This window comes from Silene latifolia, chromosome 3 (genome assembly GCF_048544455.1).
Source record: "Silene latifolia isolate original U9 population chromosome 3, ASM4854445v1, whole genome shotgun sequence".
In the NCBI taxonomy this organism is placed as follows: Eukaryota; Viridiplantae; Streptophyta; class Magnoliopsida; order Caryophyllales; family Caryophyllaceae; genus Silene; species Silene latifolia.
In genome coordinates, this window is record NC_133528.1 from 2,479,284 (window position 1) to 2,488,995 (window position 9,712).

The 9,712-nt window shown below is 34.3% G+C and overlaps 1 long non-coding RNA gene across 1 annotated transcript; it reads left to right on the forward strand.

The window, feature by feature from the left end:
• The first annotated feature begins 2,252 nt into the window (after window positions 1–2,252).
• On the forward strand, window positions 2,253–5,172 carry LOC141645809 (uncharacterized). The gene is made up of 2 exons (XR_012545174.1): window positions 2,253–2,570; window positions 4,998–5,172. It is a non-coding gene; the product is annotated as an uncharacterized LOC141645809 (long non-coding RNA).
• The last annotated feature ends 4,540 nt before the right edge of the window (window positions 5,173–9,712 follow it).

A 9,712-nucleotide genomic window follows, 5' to 3' on the forward strand; every position in this document is an offset into this window, starting at 1 on the left:
TGAATATCCCCCTAATTCTAATATCTCTTACTGGTCGTTAACTAGTTATCTTTATGATTCGACTCTTTTAGTCTCACATCTTGACATGTTCATATATCCCTTTTGGAATTTCCTATCATTTCCTGACCTGGTTATTACTCCTTGTTTCTTTAGTGGAGTGATGGCATTGTTGGCTACATTGTAGAGTGAGTGAGATGCTCTTTGAGAATTCTTTGTGGGTCTCGTTTTCGTCGAAGTTGGATTAGTAGAACTTAAGTTAGGTTGAGTAGGAAAATTCATATGAGATACTTATATATCTTTTTGGTTGGTGATCTTTATAATTTGGGGAATGTGGTCATCTATGCTTGTAAATTCGGGTGTGAATAAGATTTTATCTGGAATGTTAGAAGATATAAAGAACTTGGGATTATGATCTTCGATTAAGGATTCTACCATAGTGGGAACTCATAGTGGTCGATAGTTGATTATGAGTGTAACTTTTTTTAGTAGTTTTGATCTTGATCTTATGGAAGTCGTTCGTAGATGTTGAGGTTTTGGAGTGATGAGATCACACTTATAGTAGAGTACTTGGTCTCAAGGAATAGCTTAAGATGAAGTAACATGAGTGATTTGAGGAGATTCTTGGGAGTGTTGTGATTATAAGTTTTATTACTAGGAGGTTTTCAGAATCGTTTGGATGATGTTGTTATTTGAGGTTTGAATATCTGGCATTTCCTCGTTGTCTAATTTCCCTTTCTCCTTGATCATAAGCGTTACCATCCATACCTCCTTTCCTCGCTTCATCTTGCTCCTCCCTTAAGTTTGATGCTAGTGGCCTATAAAAACTCTGTCTTTGACATCCTTGTTAAATTGACTTCAATTCTTGCTCTATGAAATTCGTCGTAGCTCTTTTGATTAGTTAAGTTTGAGTCCCGTTAGCATACTTGTATCTATGATATCTAAGTTACTTTTCTTTTGTCCAATTTCTAAACCTTCAAGTTACCAGTTTCGATTCGTTGTTAAAAGTTGATATTACTTTTGAAAAAAAAAAAAAACCTTACCTATTTTAAGGATTTGAAAATGAAAATTTGATTTAATTCCATAACTGTCCCTTGAGCGTGGACTTCTTTAACATGATTTTAATTGCTGAACCCGAGATTTCTTTAAATTTTATCCAATTTCTGTTAACTTTGACCTATTTATGATTTCTTTGTCAAAGTATAATGTTATATTTCAGGAACTTGATTCCTTTTTGAGTTTATAAGTGAAATCTTCATTTCTATTTGGACTTTTGCAAAGGAAAATTTGAGTAGATTACCTTTTCTCTTGATTTTAACGTTGATTGGATGTTAGAACTCGTTATTGGAGACGTTTGATAACTTGTTCTACGCTTGTCGGCGAATGATTTTTGGTTTAAATCTGTCTTTGACTTGGAAAGTCAGCGTTCTTGTGTGCACGACAAGAGCAATTTCGTTCCATGAATGAGGCTTGTACTTTTGAAAACTCTTCATTAATGTTTTTGAAAGTATTTTGATTTTCGATTTACACAAATGATTTGCCTTTTTACCTTATCTTTGATTTGGAATGTGATGTTCTTGAATACGTAACGAGAACACTTTCGTTCCTTTGATGAGAATCTGGTTCCGTCGGAAAATTTTATTCGAAACTTTTGAAAGAATTTTTTTTATTCTTACGATGAGTAACCTTTTAAATGTTTTGGTTACCAACTTTAAAAGTCCAGTTTTATTTTATATAACCTTTCATTTCTACTTTCAAGTTTCGAGGACGAAACTTTTTAAAAGGTGGGGTGATTGTAACACCCGCGAATTTCCCATTTTGACATTTAAAATTTATTAAGCCATTTGAATTACTTTATTAAATATTTTTGAATTGTTCAATTTAATTAATTTTATGTCAAACACGATTTTTATAAACGTATTATATAAAAGCTCATTTTTATAAAAATACGTACGATTAAATTATATTTTTAAGGCACAATTTATATAATAATATATGTATACGTATTTTTGGTCGGATAATAATAATGACTGTAATAATCATAATCTCCGTCTTAATTTCCGTCTAAACTTTAGACCGTCACATTTCATGTTGTACCTACTTTAATCTGGACCAATCAAAAACCAACAACACATTCACCCACCTTAAAAATATCTACTATTATTATTATTATTATTATATATTATTATTATTATTATTATTATTATATTATTGTTGCTGTTGTGTTGATTTGCGCGTCCCCACACCCTTCTTCATTCATACTCCCTCCTGCCTCTTCTTCTTTCTTTCGAAACAAAGCAACAACAGCCACAACAATGACAGACCGTACCATCCCCATTTTCGGCACCTTCAAACTCCGATCCCGCCTCCATTTCTCAACCAAACTTCACCATTTTTATACCAATAGCTTCCCCTCCTCATCCTCCTTCTTCCTATATAAAAAAGAGCCAAGCTTTCATCCGGTTTCATTTCGGCCGTCTTTCAAGGATGCAGTTTTTGGAGCTAATCTCTTCTATTTTGGGTTTAGGATCACCCTTGGACAGTTCCTTGGACGTTTAGGAGATCAAAAACAGGTAACGGTGATAGGTTACTCGACAATTGTCGGAATTTCCGTCTTAGGCGTCATTTTGATACGTTCTTGTTTAATAAAGTTTGAGTCTTTATGTTGTTTCACATTTGTTATGATGATTCCCGTCTCGAATGGTGGTTGAAATGGGCTAGTTTCTGCTGTTTCAGTGAACCATTTTACCCGACAATTCTCGAGTATAGTTGAGCGAATTAAATGGTTGTCATTTGTGTTTCATTCATGCTCGTTTCCGTCTCAGTAGTCGTTTTGGGGTCGTCTCGTGTTCTGTTTTTCAGTCGAAGGAAGGTGTTGGGCGGCCTGTTATGTGGGTTAGTTTTAGGTCGGCTTTAGGGTGTGTTTGGATAGCAAAAGTGGAGGGAAAGGGAGAGGAGGGAGAAGGAGGGAAGAGAAAGGGATGGAAGGGAAGGGGAGGGAGAATGGAGGAGGTCATTTTCCCTTCAAATCTTGTCTTTGTTGGAGAGGAAATAATTTGGCTTGGAGGGGGGAAGTGAAAGGATTCATTTTCCCTCCCCTCAAAATCCCTCCACCTCCATTTTGCTAACCAAACAAAGGATTTATCATCCCTTCCTTTACCTCCCCTCTCTTTCCCTCCAAATCCTCCTATCCAAACAGACCCTTAGTGGCGTGTTTGGCGGATGTTTGGACTGTGTTGGGCGGGTATGTGAAGCGGGTCTGGGTGTGCGTGCACTGGTAGCTTCCGTCCTGTTTCCAAATGAAATTTGGGTATAAAGTTGTCTCGAATTTGGGTTGTCATTGGCTCGTCTTTATGTGTTCATGGCTCTGTTTTGGACTGTTTTGGGACGGTGGTAACGGAGGTCGGGTGGAGCTGTTTTAAGGATGGTTGCGGGTGGGGTGTCGAGGTAGGTGTTAGCTCGGATTTTGGGGTTGATGTGCAGGTTGTGGGCAGTCGCGTAATGGCATTTGGGTGGGCTGTTTTGGGATGTCACGGGTGGTTAAGGTGGTTGTGGCTGAGTTCGGTTGTTTTGGGTGTTAATAGGATAATTAGTATGTGTTGTATAATTAGTGGGTATATGACCGTCTTATGTCTACTGGTCTTAACTCGTGAGTCATGGTTATAAATGGTTGGGCACTAGTTTAGTTTATATGAAATATTATTAATTCCCGTCTCATGGTTTATATATATATATCGTAACCCGTTAAATATCATTCATTTACATATTAATTTAATTGGACTTGTCATAATCTTTTACTTGGGCTTGACATAATTGATTCGTTGGGCTTGGCATTACTTATTTGTTGGGCTCACTGACTTTTACTTCGTGGGCTCAACCCCTCATGTTTGTTGGACTCAAATTCTTAAAGGTTTTGGACTCATATTCTTCTCTCTTTTGGACTCACTACTTTTGTATCTTTGGACTCACTTTGTCACATGTAATCGATTGTAAGCATTTCGTAAATTTTCACATGACGTAAATTATTCATTATCACTTATTATATTTTATCTAACCGGCATGTTAAATTAGAAAATGGAATATCTATTAATATAGGACAAGTATGAGTCATTATTTTTAAATGGTCATTTGTGAAGAGTCATATTCTTGATAATGCCTTGTATAGTTCCGTTGTGAGAGTCTTGGTCCTATCGGATACTAGGGGTGAGCTATAAGCCCTCTAGTTGCGATATGATCGTTGGGATTAATGTTCCCACCTGTACTCATGGTGAGATGCAAGCCATGAGTATGAATGTGACATTTATAATCCCGTGTCATATGATGTTTGCATGATCATTCCTACTCCTATTGTGACTCAAGTGTGACATTTTACATTGTGTGACTACTTGACATTCCTTATTTATTTGCCCTCGGACATTGGGTCACGGTTAGGTGCCATTGTTTCCGAGTTGGGCTATTTTTTCCTTCCGCCTCTTCGGACCGGGGGTCACGGTTAGGTGACAAGGTTCCGATTTGAGGTTACTCGACTTTCGGGCACGGTTAGGTGTACCATGTTTCGAGTCTTGGATACGATTTGGTATCGTGTGTCGAATCGGGTGTCGTCCATCCCGAGAGTCTGGCCAGGTTTAGACTAGGACCGTATTATGATCGTCGTCCTACCAAGAGGTTGGAGTCTAGAGGGTTTGTCTTGTTTGAGTTCATACTAAGTATATGTCTTACACTTGTTGAGTCGTGTCCACATGAGTGGGTGGACTTGGTGATTTTATTTCCTTGATTGCATATTCATCCTCATGCACCATGCCTATTCTACTAAGAAAGTATTATGCCTGTTTCACCATGATTGTTCATTATATTTCCTTATTCCTTATTGTTAGGATAGGTTGCATGATTAATATGTTTGATTAAGTGTTGTTTGTTATCTGCATTTCGACATATTGTGGCTGGGAGAACCTCGAGTTACTCCCCACTGACTGTGGCGTTCATGTTTACATGAATGACAGGTTTTGAAGATGCTTACGTGGGGAAGACGTGTGGGCTAGCGAGAACTAAACCCTTGGACCTTAGTTTCTAATTTAGAAACCTTTTATTTGTTTATTCGTGGGATATCTTTTCCCCGCTTTCTAGACTTGGGTTGTGATAACCTATATTTGTCTATTTTAGTATTTGTTTCATTTAGTTTTTGGCACCCGCGTTTTAATCTTTAACTAGTAACTTAAAAGTTTTTTTAAAATCTCACAAATTCCGCTTTAATTTATTAGTTATATTTCCGCGTTATCGCGGGGTGTCACAGTCACCGCCGTATTTCCCATCCGGAAAATACAAGGCTTAAACAAAAGTAAAGATAAATACACTTGTTAAAGCTATAAACTAAGAACTCGATTACATTACTCATCCTATTAAGTCATCTGAAATTCCTCACACCTGACCTTCCCCCTTACTTGTACCTGAAATAGAATGAAAGTAACGGAATCAGCCGACCACAGGCTGAGTATGACTTCGGTCACCTCCATCGGCCCTACTTACCTCCATTTTAATATTCCACTTCTTTCTGGTCTCACAAGTATAAAAATAGGTCACATGAACACAATCAAATAATTATTAAATAGACATGCATAACCTGTCATCTTAGAATGCAATAACTCACTTTACAATTATACCGGTCTACCATTGCTGAATAGAGAGACATTACGGAGTAAAAACTCCCCGGGCTAAGCCCTCCTCCATGTACACAGGATCCCGAGTCTAAGACCCGTGTAAACCCCCTGGCACTTTCACCAGTAATAATCAGAACCGTAGTTCACATGAGGATGTGCCCCCTTCCATGTACACAGGTTAAATTTGTAATGTCATCTCCCTCCCGTAATCGTATCCCGAATGCTACAATTGGCCAATAGTACATTATAACCGAAGTATTAACATGACCGTCATATGTTCATATAAAGACAGTTAATATAACATGTGAGTAACATAGTGATAATATAACATGGTACAGTCTATAATACTATACAATAATTACTACATATTATTACTTATTTCTACGACGAAGGGTCCCGAAATCATACCTTACTTAATTCACAAAATCTCATTGAAGACGGGCACTATCCGTCACAAGCTGAAGACGGATAGTGCCCCTCTCACAAGATGCAAGTGGCAATATGCATGGATGCTCCATTTTCCCTCCCACTTGCCAACCCACTTGCTTTATTGTGAGAGGTCTTCAGCTTGTGACGGATATTTTCCGTCACAAGCAAGACGCTTTGTACTTAATTAACATGGACCTAGTCAACTTAAGGTCGGTGCGTGTATCAAATTAGTGTGCAAAATGGATTTCACTTCCTCTTCCTTGAGCATTAAGTCAACTTATATAAATATCCTATTATTAGATACATATAACAACATTCAACCTTATCTAAGTATAGAAATATCTTAGCTAAAATATTACTATAATACTTTAAGTTAGTTAGTAATATATATATATATATATATATATATATATATATATATATATATATATATATATATATATTTTCCGGGTATTACAGCAAGACAATAATATAACACTCGTATAATTTATACGGTAAAATATAAGGTATATTCTAATATACTATAACTCTTATTCCTCCTTAATAGCTTCAATTTTGTTTATGGCTCTGTTTGGTAAATGGCATATTGGCCAAATTTCAGCATATTGGAGAGGTTTAGCATGTTTGACTTACGAATATGCTATTTAAAGCGTTTGGTTAATGGCATATTGAAATAACATATTGGGGTCCAATATCTTTATTTTGCAATATCTTTCTCTACTAGCATATTAGGTTAGCGGATTAGAAAGAAAAAAATATTGTCTTATTTACCCCCTTAAAAAATACTACCCTTCCTTTTATATATTTAATAAATAATTTATTCATATTCTTATTTGTCATTTTATAACTAATCTAAACAATCTGCTAATCTAAAACTGTCAATTACCAAACACCTCTAAAACAATTCTGCTAAATAAATCTGCTAGTCAAACCCGCTAAATCATTATGCTTGTCAAATCTGCTTTCTAAATCTGCTTCTGCTAATATTAATCCGCTGTTTACCAAACAGGGCCTATGTCTTTTTGATGTATATTTTCACATGCTTCTTGCTCTTGGAAGGTGCATGTGGTTAAGCTTAAGCAGTTAAGCACCCATTAATTAAAGAACGTTGCATTAATACATTATCTAGAACGAGGGTGGTCCATGCATGCAACATATATTACTAATCGAGAGATGCAATGCAACATGGTTCCCTTTATTGGGGATTTATAACCACCCAATCTTCAACAAGACAATGTATAAACATGCATGTTTTGCTTTGGCTTAGCAATACATTTGCATTGAATTTAACATCATTTTAATTTTAGATATCTATTAATTATGATATAAAATTTGTTCATCAATGTTTCTAATGTGTGCCCTGTTATAATTCGGTATTTGAATTTTTTTAACGTATGTCCTTAGAACACACAGTAAGAAACTAATTAAAGAAAGATTTGCAAGATTATATCATGAGAAATTGACTAAGAAACTCATTTTTATCATAATTTATAGTTGATGAAATAATCTTCCAAATACTTCTTTAATTCGCTTCTTATTGTGTTTCCTAAAGACATATATATGTTAGAAAAACCGTTCCTTTTTATTTGGTTTTTTACGTACTTGTGTTTTTCGCAATTTTAGTTACTATTTATTGTGCAAGTAAATATGTGAAATTTATAAGATAAGTAAATTTTTCATGCAAAAATGTAGGTATACAATTTAATATTATTATCTCGATCATTGTTTCAATTCGACATTCATATACGGCTGGCTTCTTGTATTCAACCAAAAATAAATAACTTGGAATACTAAGGAGACGATTTTTTCAAAGATTGGGAAGGAAAAAATTATTAAAAACAAGCATTATCTAACGCATTTAATTTAATTTAATTAAATCATTCCCTTTTGTTTATTTTGAAATCATTCTACTTAAAAATGAGCTATCCGCTTTCGGCAATTAATAAAATAAATTTGTAATAGACCTTTGATTAAAGACCTAAAATTATTGTTATTATTATTATTAGAGTATTAATTATCACATAATTGGCTAACATAAGTTAACTTTTGGATGATCAAACGAGTCAAGTCAAGGTCTAGTAGTCAAAGAAAAATATGAAGGCATCATATAACTACATACGTGGGGTCTTGATCTCTGGAAGGTACAATTAGATCGAGAAAAGTTGCATTTGGCTTGAAAGTACGTTGAAAATTTTATGGAGCCACCAAAGTTTAAGGAAAAAGAGGAAAGAAATCTCTTTGCTTTAGGACCATCTAATTAATATGCCAAGACATTAAATTTGATAGAAGTAGTTTATAGTTCTCCCTTCATCAAAGCGGGTTTGATATGGTTGTTGTTCACCTCATTTCTTAAGATCGAGGTCAGGTGTGCGGTTCCTTTTTCAAATTAATCGATCCTTTACCTCTTCGTGACAATACTCGCGGCGAGAGGATTAACCATTGTTATCGGTGATGGACACCCTGATTTGCACCTAAAGAAAATATTAGTTCTACCTTTTATATTTCACGGAACTTTTTTTTAAAAAATTGAATTTTATCTTATATAATTTGGAAAGTGCTAAAAAATCAATAAAACAAATGGAGCAATAGTCAATCAAGTTCAAGCTCAGTCTAATTTTAGCGAAAAGATAACTCTTAGTGGCGTAGTTAGAAAATCTAAAACGTATGTATTACTTACAATAAGGAAATTTTACTAAAATTTGTATTTTCGAAATCTATAGATCTTTTGATACAATACCCGATCATTCATGAAACTTCACAAAAAATAAACTCCACCTCAAAAACAAACAAAATAAAAGAAATAAGAAAATGTACCATTGATGTAAATGTCTCCATCATTCTAACACTGAAAACGCATTAACTAAACAAAAATAAATAAAACGTTAATAGTTGATACTAACATCGGTGGCATGAGCTGATTTTGTTAATGTCCCTATCACACTCACACATTTATATATTATAGATAACTATAAACTCTATAAATAAACATTAATTAAATAAAATATCTATGCTTACACCGGTGGCATGAATTGATTTTGTCAAAGAAAATGTGGATTAGTTTAGAAAACAAGAAGAAAAAAAATGAATGGTAGGAAAAAAAGCAACAATAATCTTGAAAATCATGGAAATATCACTAACATATGAAAATGACATGAATCAACATAATAATTTGTAGTACAAAATCTCACACGTGGGAAGATTACTTTCCATAGTTTCCTTTATCTTTCTTTACCAACAATTTCTCACCAATGAAATAGTAACTTCAACTAACTCAACAAACTAACTAACAAACAAACAAATAAGTCACTTTTTTATATTTATTACGGAATACGATTTTTCTGAAGTGTATTTCAAAAAACATACGTTAATAATAATCTAACTAAAGAAATAACTATCCATTATCGTCTTTGTAAGTTACGGATTGATGTTTAGCTAATAATATTCCCCTTTTCTCAAATTGGAAAGTCATTCGATATTCTGATATTTTGCAGAGTTTTTATTATCTAAACTAAATTAATTTAAATTATTTCTGGTTATTTCATCTTCAATTAAAAAATGTTTTTACATTTATTGCTGAATAATGTTTTTTAACATGCACCGAATAAGTACGTTAATAATCCAACTATTGAAAC